General features: G+C 50.2%; 1 long non-coding RNA gene across 1 annotated transcript in view; it reads left to right on the top strand.

Annotated features, from left to right (window-relative positions):
• LOC146839199 (uncharacterized) overlaps positions 1-21,684 on the top strand; it is a 230,984-nt gene that overhangs the window by 190,199 nt on the left and 19,101 nt on the right. Inside the window, exon 2 of the long non-coding RNA XR_014960805.1 lies at positions 746-794. This is a non-coding gene — a long non-coding RNA (uncharacterized LOC146839199). The remainder of the gene's footprint in view (positions 1-745; positions 795-21,684) is intronic.

Genomic DNA, 21,684 nt, shown 5'->3' with positions numbered 1-21,684 from the left:
CCCCAGGCCATGCAAGAGTGAAAGATCTAGCTATGCATCCTGGTTCATACCGGCCATGCAAGAGTGAAAGAACAAGCTATGCATCCTGGTCCATGCCAGGCCATGCAAGAGTGAAAGAGCAAGCTATGCATCCTGGTCCTCCCCAGGCCATGCAAGAGTGAAAGAACAAGCTATGCATCCTGGTCCATACCAGGCCATGCAAGAGTGAAAGAACAAACTATGCATCCTGGTCCTCCCCAGGCCATGTGAGAGTAAAAGAACAAGCTATGCATCCTGGTCCATACCTGTCAGATCTGTGCTCTTCTCTACACACAGGAGCAAAACGTCGCAAGTTCCCAATGCCTCCCTTTGTCTTCCCAGCGACTCGCCTAGAATACGTGCCGCCAAAGAAATCCAAAGGGAGAAAGGGGATGGGACAGAGAAGAGACAATCACTCAGTAACTTTTCTTTCTTCAGCCTGGACTTTTATCTATCTTCAGCTTTCCTCCTTGGCTGGACTGGTTGTTGCACTGAAAACAAATATTCACATTAACATTTAAAATTTATCCTTGCTCTAAAATTATTCTTATGTATATGTGTCTCTTCTTTCTGTACTCCTACCCTGTCTGTCAGTGACCAATGCTTCTCTTCTGGTTATTGTTTCATGTCTTGTGTATTGTCTTCCTTCTGGTGCTGTAAACTAAACGTTACATGAGTTAGCTTGCTACTTGCATTAACCTACTCTTTCTTCTATCCTTGTCTACAGTCTTCCTACCAGCTACGTCCTGAAGGGCGCCTCAACTGGATTCTCTAAGGTAAGTTGATCTTCCTTCACTGTCTGCTCTTGCTTGAATTGCGAGGTGAGGATAATCCACTTATAGCCTTAACGTGGTGTTCTGCTCTCTGTCAACCTTACTAACGTGTGGAAATTTACACTGCTCCCAGTGCTTTTTAGGAGTAACCCACACTATCTTGTCTTTTTCTTTTCTCTTTAATTTGTAGTACTAATATATACAGGTATTTACTATATTTATATAATGGGCGCGTCACAATTTGCTTAGTACTGACGCTGCCACACTGCCAAAATTGCGCTGTGCTGTATACTTCTTTTCGCTATTTATTTACAACTAAAGACTGTGCGAATGCCTGGAATGAGACCTATTCCAAAAATGCGCCAGCTCCTTCAATTTCCTCAAAAGAATTTTCACGGTCTTACTTGAGTGGCAAGCCTCCGCGACTCCTAAATATCTCGAACACAAGAAATTACGCGACGAAAATCTTCCCTGACTAGCTTCGCGTCGCCCACTGGAATCAGTCTGCTCTCCTCAGAATACTTCGGTGAAGTGCGCCGCTCCTCAGGTCCGACACCTGGATCTAGCTGATTGGTATTAAACACTAGAACGCTGACCTGCTGTTCACACGGCCAACCCAGCGGCCATCTTGGATTGAATCGGTTTTTATTGCCATGTCCTTAAACGGTGGGATTTGAGGGGATTCTTTCTCACAGGAAGCTTGTAATTTAAATATGTCCTGACAGTACCCCCCCTCAAAGAGCTTTCTCTCTGCTTGGGCTTTTTTGGAAATCTTCTATGAAATTCCCTAATTAATCTAGGGGCATTAACATTTGAAGACACTTCCCAAGACCTCTCCTCAGGTCCATAGCCCTTCCAATCCAGCAAATAGTACAGACGTCCTTTTCGTACCTTTGCATCTACTATTTGCTGAACCTCAATCTCTTCTCCCTTCTCTGTTTGGATTGGTTTTGGGGGTTTCTGAATCCGTAAATCATTTGATGCCTTTTTTAGCAAGGAGACATGAAACACTGGATGCATCCGTAAACCCTTAGGCAATCTCAACTGGTATTTTAATGTACTTAATTTCTTCTCAATGAAATAAGGGCCCACAAATCTTGGCAGAAATTTTCTGACTCCCTTAAGCCCTAGATTCTTAGTGTTTAGCCAAACCCTGTCTCCCACCTGCAATTCTGGTTCTCTCCTTCTTTTCCTGTCTGCATAGAATTTATAATGTTCCTTGGCCTTTATTAAATTTTCTGTGGCTAAACTATGCACTCGTGTCATGTGCCCAACTAAATCTGTAACTGCTGGTACATCTGCCTCCTGAAAACTTAGGGATTGACGAGGATGTCTACCTGTGTTGAGATAAAAAGGAGAGTAACCGGTAGATACATTTTTCGCATTGTTATGCGCAAATTCGGCTGCCCAAAGGAAATCTGGCCAATCACCCTCCTGCTCTAACAGACACAGTCTTAGGTATTGTTCTAATTCCTGATTTGTTCTCTCGGTTTGGCCATCTGTCTCTGGGTGATAACTAGTGGTGTACCTAGTGTCTACGTTCAATTTCCTAGTAAAGGCCTTCCAGAAATGGGATAAGAATTGGGAACCCCTGTCAGTTATCAAAACATTAGGTATACCATGGGCTCGAACTATGTTTTGACTAAATGCATGTGCCAAGGTTACTGCTGTGGGGACCCCCTTTAATGGTATAAAATGGGCCATTTTAGTAAATGCGTCTACACACACCAATATTGTGTCAAAACCTCTACTAGAGGGCAGATCTACTATTAAATCCAAGGTTATGGTGTGCCATGGGTAAGGTGGTGTTGGCATGGGTTGCAGTAACCCCTTCGGAGGTTGTCGCTCCGGCTTTCCCCTAGCACAGGTCTCACATGTGGTTACATACTGTCGTACATCCTTTATCATACTTGGCCACCAAAAACGTCGTCTCACTAAATCTTCAGTCTTTGTAATTCCCTTATGTCCTGCCAATAAGTCATCATGACTCTCCTTCAGGGCCTTTTGCTGCATTTCGGTTGTTGGCAGGTAAAGGGCTCCTTGATGGTACAGTAACCCTTCTCGAATTTCTCTTCCGGCATCTTCTCTGACCCACCTTTCCATTTCCTCCAAAGACATCTGACTTCTATCTTCCAATGACTCTTGCAAAACCGCTCCTTTCCTGCTGGGATAATTGTCTGATCCTTGGTCTCTTCTAAAACTCCTTCAGTGCCCAATCTAGACAAGGCATCTGCCTTTCCATTTTGTGAGCCCGGGCGATAAGTAATGATGAAATCATAATCAGCAAAATATAACGACCAACGTAATTGTCTTGGAGTTAAAGTTCTGTCTGACTTCAGAAATTTCAGATTTCTGTGATCTGTATAGACTGTCACCACATGCCTAGCTCCCATCAAGTAGTGCCTCCACTCCTTGAACGCATCTTTGATGGCTAATAACTCCTTCTCGGTGATGGTGTAGTTGACCTCCGGTGCGGATAGTTTCCTTGAATGATAGGTCACTGGATGCAGTTGTCCTGTGGTCTTATGTCTTTAGGATAACACTCCCCCCAAGGCCAAATTGGAGGCATCTGTTTCCACAAAAAATGGCTCAGATGGATCGGGATGCTGTAATATTGGCGCTGTGGTGAAGTCCTTCTTCAGTTGCTTGAATGACTCTTCCGCTTCCTTTGACCACTCAAAACTGACTCCCTTCTTAAATAGTTTGGTCATGGGAATTGTTGGACTTGGCCCTTCTGGCCGGTTCACCCCGAAACTTTTTGCTTAATATTGTGACTTGGTTTAGTGATTTTATTGACTTCTGCGCACTTTACCACTGTGTCCCAGGGTAAAGTGCGTGCGTGTAGTGAGGTTGGCCTGCCCTCCCATAGGAATGCATGGGGGAATGTATGTGTCCTTAGCAGTTCCTGATGCGTGGGGTGTGCAGGCCCGAGTTTGGTATGTGCGGACTCGTGTGATTGAATGCTGCGCGATGATGCGTGCGGCATGCGTGTAGCTAGTGTGGAAGTGCCACTTCTAGAAGTGGGCACTTCTGTGTGCAGTGTGAAATGTGTGGCTTGTCTGGCGATTGGCTGGCTGAGGTCACGTGACGGGTTAGGGAAATCCCCTGAGTCAGGATGAGTCACCCGGTGGTGAATGGGGAGATCAGCAGCTAGCTGGGTGGGAGGAGTACACCTGGGTCCTGAATAGGGCAGGGTTTTCCTTACACAATGCTGGCTCCGGCCCCTGTGGTGCGTCTGATGACCCTGGCCTGTCCACTGAATAGGAAGAGGGGCTGAGCAAAACAAAGTGCTCAGGAACCAGTTGTAACTGGTTCGCCCCTTCCCTGCACCTTGAGACAAAGGGATTGTACTGTATAAAAATGGGGCTGCGTCCCCACAGAAAGTGTTCTCTTCCAGGATCCACCTGAGGGGGGGGCCTGCTGCTGCTGGGCGCCAGGAGAGACCGCCACTGGGGACTGCCTCCCTGTTGGAGGGCCCTGTGAGCTGGCCCCTGGGCCCAGTCCTTGCCCCCTGCCCTTTGAAGACTTCTTGGCTGGACTTTGTGCTTTCTGGCATCCCTAAGCGCCTGGAAGCGCTTGGATTTTCCTTTAGCACTCAGGAGCGCTTTATTCCTCAAAACCGGTGCCCACCCGGCGTTTGCCCCGTCCTGGCCGATTCCGAAGTCCCCTGGCAGGTGCCCACCCTGCCTGGGACGTTGCTGTGGCTGTAAGCGGGTGCCCACCCCGCGGGATATTGTTTTCACCCCCTCGTTGGCGGGTGCCCACCCCGCTTATTGGTGTTACTTCCAAGGGAGCCTACCCCTCTCATTGCCGAAGAAAGTCACCGCCGCGGACCCGGCGAAACCGGAAGTCAGGCGGCCCTTGTTGGGACGGGGGCGGGACATCAAGCCGGAAGCGACGGGAGCCTACCCCGCGCTTCGGCAGAGGAAGAAGGAAGCGAGCCAGCGAGACGCTGCTGCCCCGACCGGCGTGCTGTGGGGAGTGAGAGAGCCCCCGAGGAGCGGGAGCCCTCCTGTGTCCGGTGAGGCGCCCGGTTGAGCCCGTGAGCTCCGCATCCCAGTCCCGGTGAGTGAAGGGGCGCAGTAGTGGTTGAAGCCTGCGGGGCTCAGGGGGCCTTTTATCGTGCTGAGTCCCCCGAGAGGGACTCCAACGAAGGGGCACCCGTGGCTGCATACCAGGGCGGCCCCGGAAGGCAGTGGGTCGCCCCAACGTGTTCCAGAGCGCTAGACGCTCCAACGTGTGGGGCATTGCAGTTCTAGAGCGCGAGCCGCTCCAACGAAGGAGCACAATATTGTTTAGAGCCCGCGAGGCTCTAGGGGGCATTTGTTTAGAGCCTAGAGAGGCTCCCAGGGCAGCAGATTGGCTTCAAGGGGCACAGTGGTGCCCAAGCTCCTGGTTCACAGTTGCCCAGCACTTAGTGGGCAACTGCTACGTTTAGGTTGTGACCCCCTGAGTTTGGGACTGTGCCTCCTGCGCAGTCTTGCCCCTGACTTTGCGGAACACAGGGCATCCTAGCCCCTACCAGGCCAGTTGGCCCAGGGACTGCCACAGGTGGTGGCTCATGTGGAGTTTTGCGCTGTTGTTCCTACCTGCACCTCTGAATGTGTGTTGATGCATCATGTGCCTTGTTCTTACACCGCTGAATGTATTTTGTGCATCATGTGTTTTCCTTCCCTACACCTCTGAATGTGTTGCGATGCATCATGTGTTATGTGCTTAAACCCCTACAGGTATTGTGATACTTAGGTGGTTGTTTGCTTTCTCCTAGTACAGGTGGTGCTAGTGAGGTCCTAGTTCCCTGCGCGATTTTCCTAAGGTGGTTAGGGTTGCGTAGCTGAGACTTCCCTGTTACCAGTGGTTACTGGTTGCGTGCTATATTCTAATGTCTTATTTCTAAAGTATTACTTCTACAAAAAGTGCTTATTCCTGACAGTGGTCCAGGTGGCCCTGTCTTGTACATATCCCCTGTAAATTCTGCCCGTGCCTGTTGGCACATTGTAAAGTGTGTGTTTTTCTCTAATGTGTTTTGCATAATACAAAGGCTATTTTTATAGAATACCTTGTGTGGAGTTTCCTTTGTGGTGGGCCTTGGGTGTGGTTGCTGGGTGCGCGCGCAAACGCTTTACACATCGCCTCAGAGATGAGCCTGACTGCTCGTGCCAAGCTACCAAGGGGGTGAGCAGGGGTTATCTTTGGCGTGTAACTTCCTTGCCCTGACTAGAGTGGTGGTTTCTGCCTGACTTTGGCGCAAGCCTTAGCCAACCAGAAAGCGCCAGGTCTAACATTGGTGCTCAGCGGTGGGATTTGGACTTGTGTTTGCGCCGTACCGCAGCAGCGACTGGCTGCACCACAAAACTCTGCATTTTAGATAATCACATTTTTGGGGATTATTGTTTTTGAAGTTCCTTTATTTCTTCTCCTGAAGGTATCATTGTGTAATTATGTCCAGTACATTTGTCCTCCGCCCTGCGCCCAGAGTCTGGTACCTGTGTCACGTGGTGGTCAGGTTGAGGGATCAGGGGTGGTAGAAACTGCCTTACCAGTCCGAGGGGAGGGTTGTGTGTGGATGAATGGTGTGTGGCACTAGGCAAGTGAGTGTGAGTTCTCTGGGATAGAGAGCTCACTGAAACCTTTTGTGAATTGTGTACTCCTGTGAAGCTCAGACCCCTAGGTTCCCTGTGTAATCTTTTCTCAAGAACGTCCGCCAAAATGGAGCCTGCTTTTGATTTCTGTGATCTGTTTGGGTACAGTATGTTGGAGTTGGTAAGGTTCTGTGAAGAGAGAGACATAGGGGTGGATGAGTCAGACACTCAGTCCGAACTTAGAAGCAGCCTGATCCTGTGGCAAAAGGGTCAATGGGGTCTTGAGGGCAGTAGGATAAGGGCCCGGGCCTCACACCAGGAGGGCGGTGGGTCTGTGGGGAGCCCTGAAGATTCCGAGGAGGAGGAAGGTTACCTGACAGGGACGCCAGTAGACAGTGAAGACCCCATAGATAGGGAGTCCCTTGCTGGGTCCAGTGCCAGGAGCAGCACCCCATCCCTTTCCCTGTCCCCAGAGGAGTGGGAAGATAGGAGGGAAGAGAGGGAGCATCAGCTGGCCTTGGAGAAGCTCAGGGTAGAGCATGCCAAGCTGGAGACCGAGAGGGTCTTAGTGCAGGAGAGAATGGCGGAGGCTGAGAGGGCCTTTGCCAGAGAGAAATTAGCGCTAGAGGGTAAGTTGTCCCATGAGCGCAGTGGTAGTCTTCTGGATTCACCAGTGAGGGTGGAGTCCAGTGGTGGCAGCGATAGAGAGTGCAGTGCAGGAAGTTCCATTCCCAGTTCACCCAGTATGGTACCTGTTTCCCAAGAGGAGGGGTATAGGTTGAAGTTCAGGGGCAGTAAGAAGCTGCCTCACCAGTCTTGGGAGAAGTTTGTGGAGGAATGTGATGAGGCACTGTATGATTGGGTGAGGGTTAGCACGAAAGAGGATTTTGACGGACTGTATGATCTGGTTATAAAAGAGCAGCTATCCAGTAGTTTTTATCCCGAGTTGTGCCAACACCTGTTAGCATGGGGGTGCACTGATCCATGGAAACTTGCAACGGAAGCAGACCGATGGGAAGGGGCCCCAAGTTATGATGAGGAATGGGATAGTTCTTCCAACAATAGTGACTCCAGTAGCTTCCAGTCCAGCGTGGTGGAAGAGGCTCAGAGTAGCCCAGCTAGGTCCCAGAGTAGTGAGAGGGGTGTAGGGGCTCACGTCCTGTCTCAGTGGAGTAGGAGTGAGTGGGTGACTGCGAGTCCCCAGAGGCCCGAAACCCAGTCTCAGAACCTGGATGGTTTCTTCAGGGAACACCAGGTTGGGGGCCTAGGCTGTCCTGTGAGTCCATCTGAGGAGGATCACCTAGTGTATGGAGGACCTGGAGCGTCTGTAAGTAGAGCTCCACTGGTTCTGGTGTCAGGCAGTACCGCTCCGGTAGGGAGGGTACAGAAGTCCGGCGAGAGGAGTGGCATGGGGCTGTGTTCCCCGGTGGAGGAGCCAGTGGGTCAGGGACCAGCCGGGAGGGCTGAGTCTCCCAGAGGTGACCATAGCGACCACACGTCTGTCCTGGGGGATCTTTGCGCACTGTCAGGGGGACAGGGGACGGGAGATCTGCGCCAGGCAGACTGTCACGTAACATATAAGGAATATGTTACTCTCGGGGGGATGGTGTGCAAGTCCCCAGAAGTCCTGGAGTGCCAGGCAATTGTTCCGCCAAAGGTTCTAGACCAGAGGTTGGGAGGCCAGGTTCAGGATCAGCCTGACCTGAAGGGTAGGACTACTGTAACAAGTGTCCTGACCGGTTCTTCTTCCAGAGGTACCGCCCCAGTTGGTAGGGAGCAGGACTCTGGAAGGGGGTGCAGAGGGTGGGAGAGCCCGCCTCTGACCCCGGTGCAACCTGAGGGGTTAAACCCTAGGTTGGCAGACCAGTTCTCAGGAAGAGGTCCTGAGCTGGTGGGAAATTTGATGTCTGAGGGTGCCTCTCAGAGGAGGAGAGGACGGAACCCTAGAAGAAGAGGTAGGGGGAGGAGAGCCTCTCCTGTGACTTTTTGTCCGCTTGAGGGTACAGACCCTAGGCTGGAAGATCAGTGGCAGTTTAGAACTGCCCTGATGAGGGGTAGAGTGGAGAATGGTTGCTATGTGCCAGGGGTTACTACCCCCCACTCTGTGGTTAGGCAAGGACCAGTGGCACCTGGGTGGCCTAGGGCCTGGTCTTGGCCGCGGACAGCTTGGGAGTACCAGTGGGGTAGCCCAGTTGGTCCGGAGAGTGGTTTGGGAAGAAACCCCATGGGTTCACCGTGGCGTAGAACAGGAGGGTGTCCCGGCAGTTGCGGGCCCGCGTCCGTGTTCTATCGCCCCAAGCAGGGAAGTCCATCACGGTGGTGATTGGTCTACCCTGTGTTTTGGCTGGAAGGGGGTTGTGTTGGACTTGGCCCTTCTGGCCGGTTCACCCCGAAACTTTTTGCTTAATATTGTGACTTGGTTTAGTGATTTTATTGACTTCTGCGCACTTTACCACTGTGTCCCAGGGTAAAGTGCGTGCGTGTAGTGAGGTTGGCCTGCCCTCCCATAGGAATGCATATGGGAATGTATGTGTCCTTAGCAGTTCCTGATGCGTGGGGTGTGCAGGCCCGAGTTTGGTATGTGCGGACTCGTGTGATTGAATGCTGCGCGATGATGCGTGCGGCATGCGTGTAGCTAGTGTGGAAGTGCCACTTCTAGAAGTGGGCACTTCTGTGTGCAGTGTGAAATGTGTGGCTTGTCTGGCGATTGGCTGGCTGAGGTCACGTGACGGGTTAGGGAAATCCCCTGAGTCAGGATGAGTCACCCGGTGGTGAATGGGGAGATCAGCAGCTAGCTGGGTGGGAGGAGTACATCTGGGTCCTGAATAGGGCAGGGTTTTCCTTACACAATGCTGGCTCCGGCCCCTGTGGTGCTTCTGATGACCCTGGCCTGTCCACTGAATAGGGAGAGGGGCTGAGCAAAACAAAGTGCTCAGGAACCAGTTGTAACTGGTTCGCCCCTTCCCTGCACCTTGAGACAAAGGGATTGTACTGTGTAAAAATGGGGCTGCGTCCCCACAGAAAGTGTTCTCTTCCAGGATCCACCTGAGGGGGGGCCTGCTGCTGCTGGGCGCCAGGAGAGACCGCCACTGGGGACTGCCTCCCTGTTGGAGGGCCCTGTGAGCTGGCCCCTGGGCCCAGTCCTTGCCCCCTGCCCTTTGAAGACTTCTTGGCTGGACTTTGTGCTTTCTGGCATCCCTAAGCGCCTGGAAGCGCTTGGATTTTCCTTTAGCACTCAGGAGCGCTTTATTCCTCAAAACCGGTGCCCACCCGGCGTTTGCCCCGTCCTGGCCGATTCCGAAGTCCCCTGGCAGGTGCCCACCCTGCCTGGGACGTTGCTGTGGCTGTAAGCGGGTGCCCACCCCGCGGGATATTGTTTTCACCCCCTCGTTGGCGGGTGCCCACCCCGCTTATTGGTGTTACTTCCAAGGGAGCCTACCCCTCTCATTGCCGAAGAAAGTCACCGCCGCGGACCCGGCGAAACCGGAAGTCAGGCGGCCCTCGTTGGGACGGGGGCGGGACATCAAGCCGGAAGCGACGGGAGCCTACCCCGCGCTTCGGCAGAGGAAGAAGGAAGCGAGGCAGCGAGACGCAGCTGCCCCGACCGGAGTGCTGCGGGGAGTGAGAGAGCCCCCGAGGAGCGGGAGCCCTCCTGTGTCCGGTGAGGCGCCCGGTTGAGCCCGTGAGCTCCGCATCCCAGTCCCGGTGAGTGAAGGGGCGCAGTAGTGGTTGAAGCCTGCGGGGCTCAGGGGGCCTTTTATCGTGCTGAGTCCCCCGAGAGGGACTCCAACGAAGGGGCACCCGTGGCTGCATACCAGGGCGGCCCCGGAAGGCAGTGGGTCGCCCCAACGTGTTCCAGAGCGCTAGACGCTCCAACGTGTGGGGCATTGCAGTTCTAGAGCGCGAGCCGCTCCAACGAAGGAGCACAATATTGTTTAGAGCCCGCGAGGCTCTAGGGGGCATTTGTTTAGAGCCTAGAGAGGCTCCCAGGGCAGCAGATTGGCTTCAAGGGGCACAGTGGTGCCCACGCTCCTGGTTCACAGTTGCCCAGCACTTAGTGGGCAACTGCTACGTTTAGGTTGTGACCCCCTGAGTTTGGGACTGTGCCTCCTGCGCAGTCTTGCCCCTGACTTTGCGGAACACACGGCGTCCTAGCCCCTACCAGGCCAGTTGGCCCAGGGACTGCCACAGGTGGTGGCTCATGTGGAGCTTTGCGCTGTTGTTCCTACCTGCACCTCTGAATGTGTGTTTATGCATCATGTGCCTTGTTCTTACACCGCTGAATGTATTTTGTGCATCATGTGTTTTCCTTCCCTACACCTCTGAATGTGTTGCGATGCATCATGTGTTGTGTGCTTAAACCCCTACAGGTATTGTGATACTTAGGTGGTTGTTTGCTTTCTCCTAGTACAGGTGGTGCTAGTGAGGTCCTAGTTCCCTGCGCGATTTTCCTAAGGTGGTTAGGGTTGCGTAGGTGATACTTCCCTGTTACCAGTGGTTACTGGTTGCGTGCTATATTCTAATGTCTTATTTCTAAAGTATTACTTCTACAAAAAGTGCTTATTCCTGACAGTGGTCCAGGTGGCCCTGTCTTGTACATATCCCCTGTAAATTCTGCCCGTGCCTGTTGGCACATTGTAATGTGTGTGTTTTTATCTAATGTGTTTTGCATAATACAAACGCTATTTTTATAGAATACCTTGTGTGGAGTTTCCTTTGTGGTGGGCCTTGGGTGTGGTTGCTGGGTGCACGCGCAAGCGCTTTACACATCGCCTCAGAGATGAGCCTGACTGCTCGTGCCAAGCTACCAAGGGGGTGAGCAGGGGTTATCTTTGGCGTGTAACTTCCTTGCCCTGACTAGAGTGGTGGTTTCTGGCTGACTTTGGCGCAAGCCTTAGCCAACCAGAAAGCGCCAGGTCTAACAGGAATCAACTTCTGGGAGAAGTTTTGAATGAATCTCCTATAGAAATTAGCGAATCCGATAAAACTTTGAATTTCTTTCACTGATTTAGGAGATTCCCACTCAATCACTGTTTTGATCTTATTTTCATCCATGGTTACTCCTCTTGGAGCTAGTACAAATCCCAAAAACTCCACAGAGGAAACACTAAATGCACATTTTTCTAATTTTACGAACAAACTGTTCTCACGCAGTTTCTGCAGGACCTTCTTAACATGTTCCTCATGTTCTTCTTCAGAATTCGAGTAAATTAGTATGTCATCAATGTATACAATTACATTCCGATCTATGAATTCCTTCAATACATCGTTGATGAAATGTTGGAAGGCGGCTGGGGCGTTGCACAAACCGTAGGGCCCGTGCTTGGTTCTAAATGCTGTCTTCCATTCGTCTCCTTCACGAATTCGAACTAGATGGTATGCCCCTCTCAGATCCAATCTGGTATAAATCTTCGCTCCCTTCACCTGATCCAATAAAACTGAAATTAAAGGCAAGGGGTATCGATTTTTTACTGTGATCCGATTTATTGCCCTGTAGTCGATGCAGGTTCTCAATTCTCCACTCTTCTTCGGAATAAAAAAGAGTGGAGAAGAGACAGGGGATTGGGACGGTCTTATGAATCCGTTCTCTAGATACCTTCAAATGTACTCCTTCAGATGTTCGTCTTCTCGTTCAGTTAAGGCATAAATTCTGCTACAGGGGAGATTGGATCCCAGTTCCAGTTCGATTTTACAGTCAAAGTCTCTATGTGGAGAAAGTCTCTCTGCTTCCACCTCACTAAACGCATCCTGAAACTCGGTGTACTCTGCTGGCAGTTCAATTGTATTAATCACACAGATAGTAGAACTCCTTTCACTTAAATGAAATGCCTAGCTCCCCAATCTATAGTTGGATTATGCTCCGTGAGCCATGGTAGTCCCAATAACTGAGGGGCGTCTATCAAATTAAAAGAGTGAAAGAACGAGCTATACATACCAGGCCATGTAGGAGTGAAAGAACAATCTATGCATCCTGGTCCATGCCAGGCCATGCAAGAGAGAAGGAACACGCTATGCATCCTGGTCCTCCCCAGGCCATGCAAGAGTGAAAAAACAAGCTTTGCATCCTGGTCCATACCAGACCATGCAAGAGTTAAAGAACAAGCTTTGCATCCTGGTCCCTACCAGGCCATGCAATAGTGAAAGAACAAGCTATGCATCCTGGTCTATACCTGCCATGCAAGACTGAAAGAACAAGCAATGCGTTCGAGGCATGTGGGCTGCTGAATTCATATCTGTGCATAGATCGCCGCCTAGTGTTGGGTCCGGATGATTGCACATTGTTGTCCTGGAAGAGTCTTCGAAGTATCACAAGATAGGTGGCTCCTCCCCTGGACTACAGTGCGCATGGGCATCCCCTCCATCCTTAGATTGTTTTTTTCCGCCATTGGGTTCGGATGTCCTAATCTTAGCTCTTTGAGTATTTAGGCCTTAACTCGTCGGTATTGTTTTTTGTTCGGCGCCGAGTAGTTTCATCGAAGTTAGCCTTAGCCCTTCGACGCCCGAGGCCCCATCAAGATCGACGATGGAACCAAAGACATCGAATAGCCCCTTCAAGCGTTGCCCTCTTTGCAACGCTAAGTATGCTCGCTTCGACGTGCACCCGGTGTGCAACAAGTGCCTCTCTCCAAACCACGACAAAGCCACCTGCATGGCGTGTTCCAGGTTTCGATCGAAGAAGACCCTTCGCATTCGTCGAGCAGCTCGGCTCGAGGCGCAGAAAGGGGCGCCGAACCCGGACAACATCTTCGGGACCGAAGTTCAGGGAGAGATATCAGATCCAGCGTCGGAGCGTGAATCCGACTATGATGCCGAAGACGAACATATAATTGATGAAGAGGAAGACGATGTCGTCGTACAGGTAGGAGACTACGAAGAGGCCCTTGGGGCCGAGGAGGATAGCTCGGAAGATGAGCTAGGCCCACATGTCGGCACAGGGCCCAAAGAGACACTCGATAAGGCTCAGGTCGCGGGATCGCCACAAGGCCTTACCCAAGATCATTCCTCTCGTTCTTCCGCCCCGCATAAAGGCCCGGCGTCGAACTTTCCTAAAGAGCCATCGTATCGAAGGCGCCGTCACTCGATCGACGAGAATCGAAACTGAAGGCAACGGCACCGAAATCGAAACAAAAAATAAAAGAGTGTCTGATCGGCGACAAGGCCTCGAAGCCCTCGGAGCCGAAGAAACAAAAGAAGGCTATCGACGCCGAGAGATGTCATGGGGACGTCGAGCCGAAGGTGGCACCGAAACTCAAGGTCAAGGTTGCCGACCCGAAAGTATCGGCGCCGAGGATCGTCGACACAAATGTGGAGAGCGAGCCTCGAGAGCCAACTCATCACGGTCTTCGTGTCCAGAAAACGACGTCTGGTACGGGGCTCGATGCCACGACACCGTCTCCCTTTGTCAAGCAGAAGGTGTCGGAGTCGTTATCCCGCCTCCAAGACAAGGCTTCCATGCTCTGCGAAAAAGCAGCCCCGCAGCCGACACCGATCAGCACGGTTCACATCGCGTCGACGCACATAAAGTTCGGACTCCCACCAGCGGTACGACCGAAGATGTTCGACGCCAAAAAGGGTCTCGACCCGCAAGAAGGTATCGAGCCGAAGAAGCATATTGATGCACCAACCGGAATACCAATTGGGCAGAAAGATGGTGCAATACCTCACGAGGATGAGGAACCGAGGCAGTTTATCGATTCGAACACTGGGAGAATTTCCATATATAAAAGGAAGATAGTGACAGAGTCACCAATGGAGCCATACAAAATTCCATTAAAAAAGAAAAGAACCACATCACCAGTTCTACTAGAACATATTCAATTTTATGAGCAGGAACCTCAGTCATTCTCACCCACACACTGATTTGGATGCTGGGGATGCTGGTGATGTTGAAGGCACCTATCCTGTGGACACTGACCCTGAAGACCAAAACCAACCTTGGGTGGACAATACTGGTGCAGGGGACCCACATACTGCTCCAGACACACAAGCATATGTGGTAAAAACATCTCCTACTGAAGATACTGCTGCTTTCAATGCCTTGATTGGGAGAGCAGCAAACAATCATGATGTACAGCTCCACACTGATCCTATTGAGGACGACTTTCTAATGGATCCCTTCTCTACCTCAGAAAGATCTGTTAAGACTCTGCCCATGCTGAAGGGGGTCCTAAAACAGGCTAATGACATTTTTAAGGAGACCACAAGAGCAAGAGTCCTTAACCCTAGAATTGAAAAAAAGCATAGGCCAGCTCCTGTGGACCCTGCCTATATAAAAGGACAGTTGCCTTTAGACTCGTTGGTGGTTTCCAATGCTCGGAAGAGAGCCAACTCACAGTCAACGGGTGATGCTCCTCCCCCCGACAAAGAGTCTAAGGTCTTGGAAACATCAGGAAAGAGGGTTGCTGCGCAGGCGGCTAACATCTGGAGAATTGCCAACACTCAGGCACTTCTGGCTAGATACGACAGGGCGCATTATGATACCCTAGAAACACTGCTACAGCACCTCCCAGATCAGTATAAAGAAGGAGCGGAGTCACTAATTAGTGAAGGAAAACTCATAAGCAACGCTTCCATTAACTGCGCTCTTGACGCAGCTGACACTGCAGCTAGGGCTATCAACACCAGCGTCATGTTACGAAAGCATGCTTGGTTGAGGATCTCAGGTTTCAAACCAGAGATACAGACAACTATCCTCAATCAACCTGTCAACCCTAACTCCCTCTTTGGCCCCGAGGTTGACACCACCCTAGAAAAACTCAAAAAGGATACAGAGACTGCAAAGTCGATGGGGGCCCTGCAATCACAGCAGTTTCGGAGTGGGTCTTTTCGTCTCTCTAGCAACAGAGGACTATCTAAAGGCCAAAGCTCCCAACAGTCGCAGTATACTAAAGGAGGTACACAGACCACCTATACTAAAAATAATAGAGGTGGATACCGTGGCAACAACGTCAAAGGCAGAGGCCGCGGAAACAACAGCTCCAGGTCCTCCGCCACCAACAAACAGTGACGCCTTGTCACTACCCCCGACCACATAACACCACTCGGGGGGAGACTCCAAAAGTTCCTACCGGTCTGGGAATCCATCACTACAGACAGGTGGGTGAGGCAAATTATCCGGTACGGTTATTGTCTGGAGCTCACGTCCACTCCACCAAACATACCACCAAGACACCGTCATATGTCCGCAGAGCACTTGCACTTATTCCAACAGGAAGTTCTCAGTCTACTCCAAAAAGGAGCCATAGAACTCGTGCCTACAGAAGACCAAGGATCAGGGGTGTGCTCACTGTATTTTCTGATCCCCAAAAAGGATGGGTCTCTCCGACCCATACTGGATTTAAGACCTCTGAACCGTTACATTCTGTCAGAGCATTTTCACATGCTCACCCTGCAACAGGTGCTGCCGTTGCTCAGTCAGGGAGATTTTCTCGCAACTTTGGATCTCAAAGATGCGTATTTCCATATACCCATACACCCTTCACACAAAAAGTATCTCAGATTCACTGTTCTCAATCAACATTACCAGTTCAAAGTCCTCCCTTTCGGAGTAACCACGGCACCCAGAGTGTTCACCAAGTGCCTGGCAACAGTGGCGGCACACTTGAGGAGACAGCACATACATGTCTATCCTTATCTGGACGACTGGCTTATCCAGGGAAAGTCAGCCCAGCAGTGTGCCAAACACATGTCCCACACCATTCATCTTCTTCACAGCCTGGGCTTCTCACCGAATTATCCAAAGTCCCACCTTCAACCCGCCCACGTACAACAGTACCTAGGCGCAACCATAGACACTCTGGCAGCCACGGCACAGCCCAATTCAGTGAGGATCAACAGCATACAGTTGCTCATACAGAAGTTCAGACCTCAACACTCGCTACCGGCAAGAGTGTTTATGCAGTTGATAGGCATGATGGCCTCCTGCATCTTCATAGTCCCGCATGCGAGATTACATATGCGCCCGCTTCAGGAGTGCTTAGCACGTCAGTGGAATCAGGCCCACAGACAGTTAAAAGACCTAGTGTTGGTGAGCGGTCGGGCATACAACTCTCTGCATTGGTGGAATCCACAAAACCTTTGCAAGGGCCGACCGTTCCAAGAGCCTGTTCCACAAATCATACTGACGGCGGACGCGTCTCTCCAGGGATGGGGAGCTCATGTACTCAATTACACAGTGCAGGGACTATGGACAACACAGCAAAAGAGGATGCACATCCACCTTTTGGAACTGATGGCGATCTTCCTTGCAATGAAAGCATTCAAAGTACACTTATGCAACAAAGTCGTGTTGATCCGGACGGACAACATGACCGCCATGTACTACATACAGAAGTAGGGAGGGACACACTCGCCACAGTTGTCTCATCTGGCTCAGAGCATGTGGAAGTGGGCCATTCAGAGGAACATCTTCCTCATGGCGGAACACCTCCCGGGCAAAGACAACCAGATGGCGGATCTGCTCAGCAGACACAGCCACCAAATGCACGAGTGGGAGATACATCCATCAGTACTCCAACCGTACTTCCAACGGTGGGGTCATCCAGAGATAGACCTATTCGCCACAAGGGAAAACGCAAAATGCCAAAACTTTGCCGCCAGGTTCCCACATCCACAGTCGCAGGGCAATGCACTATGGATGAACTGTTCAGGCAGATTTGCGTACGCTTTTCCCCCAGCCCCATTGATACCGCTGGTGGCACGCAAACTAAAGCAACACTCAATGACGCTCATCCTGGTTGCTCCAACGTGGGCACGCCAGCCATGGTACACCACGTTTCTGGAACTCTCCGTGGTACCGCATCAAAGACTACGGCTAACACCCACACTTTTAACGCAGAGCCATGGCGAGATTCAGCACCCAGATCCGCAACAGCTGAACCTGGCGATCTGGCTCCTGAGATCTTAGAATTTGGCTACCTAAACTTGCCTTCAGAATGTATGAATATCATCAAGGAGGCAAGGAGACCCACTACCAGAGCATGCTATGCGGCCAAATGGAAAAGATTTGTCATTTATTGTAAAAATAATGACATCAATCCGCTGGATGCATCAACTCAAAACATTATCTGTTATCTATTACACTTATACAGATGCAATCTAGCATACAATTCCATCCGCATACATTTAACCGCACTGGCAGCTTACCTTCAGAACAGGCAGCACCTCTCACTGTTCAAAGTGCCTGCCATCAAAGCTTTCCTGGAGGGCCTCAAACGTGTGATTCCCCCTAGACACCTCCGTCACCAGTCTGGAACCTAAATGTGGTCCTCACCAGACTGATGGGACCACCTTTTGAACCTCTACACTCTTGTGAGATTCAATTTCTAACATGGAAAGTAGCTTTCCTGGTTGCCATTACTTCACTAAGAAGAGTTAGTGAACTTCAGGCACTTACCATTCAAGAGCCATTTATACAAGTTCATGCAAACAGGGTCGTACTACGCACAAACCCTACTTTCATGCCCAAGGTAGTTTCGCAGTTCCAAATTGAACGAATCCATAGAACTGCCAGTGTTTTATCCAAATCCTGAAAATGTAGCAGAGAGAATGCTCCACACACTTGATATCAAAAGAGCTCTCATGTACTATATTGATAGAACACGGAATTTCAGGAAGACTAAACAACTGTTTGTTGCCTTTTCTCCACAGCACAAAGGTAACCCCATTTCCAAAGCAGGAATAGCTAGGTGGATCGTTAAGTGTATACAGATTTGCTATGAAAAAGCTAAGCGCACACTAACAATTCCGCCAAGAGCCCACTCCACACGAAAGTTAGGGGCCTCCATGGCTTTCCTGGGAAATATTCCTTTAGAGGAGATATGTACAGCAGCCACATGGTCCACTATACATACCTTTACCAAACACTACTGTGTAGATGTACACTCCAGACAGCAGGCTGCTGTAGGACAGGCTGTTCTCAAAACTCTTTTTCAGACTGCTGCAGCTGGCACGGGCAGCCGCCGTTAAAGGGATGGACTGCTATGTAATCTATGCACAGATATGAATTCAGCAGCCCACATGCCTCAAACCGAATATGCTACATACCAGTATGCATCTGTTCTTGGCATGTATGGCTGCTGACATTCATATCGCCCACCCTCCTCCCCGGCGCCTGTAGCAGCTGTAGCATTCAGTAACTACTAGTTAGCATGGTCATCATTCACTGTATTACACTCCATCTATGCCACAATGGCGAAAACAATCTAAGGATGGAGGGGATGCCCATGCGCACTGTAGTCCAGGGGAGGAGCCACCTATCTCGTGATACTTCGAAGACTCTTCCAGGACAACAATGTGCAATCATCCGGACCCAACACTAGGCGGCGATCTATGCACAGATATGAATGTCAGCAGCCCTTAATGCCAAGAACAGATGCATACTGGTAAGTAGCATATTCGATCCTGATTCTCCCCAGTCCATGCAACAGTGAAAGAACAAGCTGTGCATCCTGGTTCTCCCCAGGCCATGCACAAGTAGAAGAACAAGCTATGCATCCTGGTCCATACCAGGCCATGCGAGAGTGAAAGAACAAACTATGCATCCTGGTCCATAGCAGGCTATGCATGAGTGAAAGAGCAAGCAATGCATCCTGGTCCGTACCAGGCCATGCAAGAGTGAAGAACAAGCTATGAATCCTGGTCCATACCAGACCATGCAGGAGTGAAAGAACAAGCTGTGCATCCTGGTTCTCCCCAGGCCATGCAAGAGTGAAAGAACAAGCTATGCATCCTGGTCCGTACCAGGCCATGCAAGAGGGAAAGAACAAGCTATGCATCCTAGTCCATACCAGGCTATGCAAGAGTGAAAGAACAAGCAATGCATCCTGGTCCGTACCAGGCCATGCAAGAGTGAAGAACAAGCTATGAATCCTGGTCCATACCAGACCATGCAAGAGTGAAAGAACAAGGTATGCATCCTGGTCCATGCCAGGCCATGCAAGAGTGAAAGAACAAGCTATGCATCCTGGTTCATACCAGACCATGCAAGAGTGAAGAACAAGCAATGCATCCTGGTCCGTACCAGGCCATGCAAGAGTGAAGAACAAGCTATGAATCCTGGTCCATACCAGGCCATGCAAGGGTGAAAGAACAAGCAATGCATCCTGGTCCATACCAGACCATGCAAGAGTGAAGAACAAGCTATGCATCCTGGTCCATACCAGGCCATGCAGGAGTGAAAGAACAAGCAATGCATCCTGGTCCATACCAGACCATGCAAGAGTGAAGAACAAGCTATGCATCCTGGTCCATGCCAGGCCATGCAAGAGTGAAAGAACAAGCTATGCATCCTGGTCCGTACCAGGCCATGCAAGGGTGAAAGAACAAGCTATGCATCCTGGTCCATACCAAGCCATGCAAGGGTGAAAGAACAAGCTATGCATCCTGGTCCATGCCAGGCCATGCAAGAGTGAAAGAACAAGCAAGGCATCCTGGTCCATACCAGGCCATGCAAGAGTTAAAGAGCAAGGTCTGCATCCTGGTCCACATCATGCCATGCAATAGTGAAAGAACAAGCTCTGCTTGCTGGTCCATTTCAGGCCTGTCAATGGAGCAGAAGAGATATCGACGCAGCTGTACTGCCATCTCTTCATGTCACTGAAGGGAGAGCGACTGTGTTGCCTGGTCCTTGCCTGGCTCTGTAATGGTTGGTGAAAAGGCATATCATACCTTACCTGCCTCGCCGCAGCCACTGGAGCTCCCAACACTTCACTACACGCGCACCTTAGTGAAGGAAGTGTCAGTGAGGCAGTCCTCGAAAGTCTTTAATATACGACTTCTCATGTTGTTTTCCTGATGTCATCGTCATCTGTAGCCACACTGGGTCCATTGTAATGTGATGTCATTTCCTATAATGCCATGGACATCATTAGGAATAAAGGGATGTGATGCCATTTCCAGGGATGTTGAGGTCCTAATTTCAGCCACTGGTCATTATATCGCAACAGACCCGCCTTCCTCCACAGACTACATGAGGCTTCCTCGCCCAGATACAAGGTAGATCCAGATAACAACCACTAACGTGAACCACCACCTACATTTACACATTAAAAGGGACCGTGTGCTTCTAAAGCTCAAGGCTCATTGTTCCTGGGCACAACGCGTCTAAAAACCAGTATTATGAGTGATTCTGTACCCTGCTCTACAGAACTGCAGGAGTCATCCAAGCAGTTCCCTCGAGTTCTCACTGTGCACTGTGCCTTACACACACAAACGGTGATGTATCCTTCATAGACTTTAATCAATGTGATGTTTTGTAATCGGGTTCACTACGCTGTATTGATGCACATAATGGTGACAACAAGGAGAGGACATTACAGTCTCCAAATCTCTACAAAGTGAATCCACTTGCAACATAACTGGCGAGGGAAAGCGCCCCTTACTCTGACTAGGATTGTGGTTGCTGCTTGAACAGGGCTTACACCCCAGTCAACCAAAACCCCAATTTCTGACAGTGGGATTATGTAGCAAATGAGAAGCAAAATGTTGAAAGGTCAGGTTAAAAAGACCATAAACCATTGGCTGGAGGCAAGGTTGAGTTTACGGGAAAAAACAAGGAAGGAGGAGGTTACAGAAGCCGTGGGTGATTTTAATTTGATTGCTGATGACTTAGACAAAAGGAAAATAAAAGCTAATAAGAAAGAAGAACAACAAGGATGAGAAAAAGAAAGAGATGGGAGAGAAAGAGAGGGGTTGTGAGGAAGAAGAATTTATAAATGGTTTGTTGTTTGAGAGACCGTCACCATATAACGAAGCTAGTGAAGAAGTGCAAACGGTCGAGAAAGGTGTGGGAGAGCGAAGCGTACGGATAGATGAAGCAGGACCTAGCTCAGTTGCCTCAGTTGAGCAAACAAAAGAAACTGATATTTTAAGACGAAAAATTTCATTAGAAGAAATTATAAATGGTACGATTGGCTCAGAGATGACAATGTTGTATAATGAAGAAGAATTGAAATATTTGAAATTGGAAACGTCAAAATGTGCATGTGACGCTTATGAGAAACTTGAGGATTTATCAAAAGAGCATAATTTGAATTCAGCAATATGAAGTGTGACAATTCTACCATTAAGAACACATCTGAGAGAACTAATAAGTGCAATAAGAGATTGGGATGATGTGAAGAAATAAAAATACAAATGGACAACGAAGGGGAGAAAATCACCCTCGCAGCTCCACCATTGAGTGAGGCCTCCCCCGAGCCCCTGCACTCTCGAGTGGGTGTTCGGTGCCCTCCTCCACCCGCAGTTTCACCTGCGCCTTATCCCTGGTGGTCCAGTGGACTGCTGTTCTCCTTTGCTCCATTTTTCTATCG

This window comes from Triturus cristatus, chromosome 4_2, assembly GCF_964204655.1.
Source record: "Triturus cristatus chromosome 4_2, aTriCri1.1, whole genome shotgun sequence".
NCBI classification, from domain to species: domain Eukaryota; kingdom Metazoa; phylum Chordata; class Amphibia; order Caudata; family Salamandridae; genus Triturus; species Triturus cristatus.
This window is presented reverse-complemented; position numbering and strand designations above follow the sequence as displayed.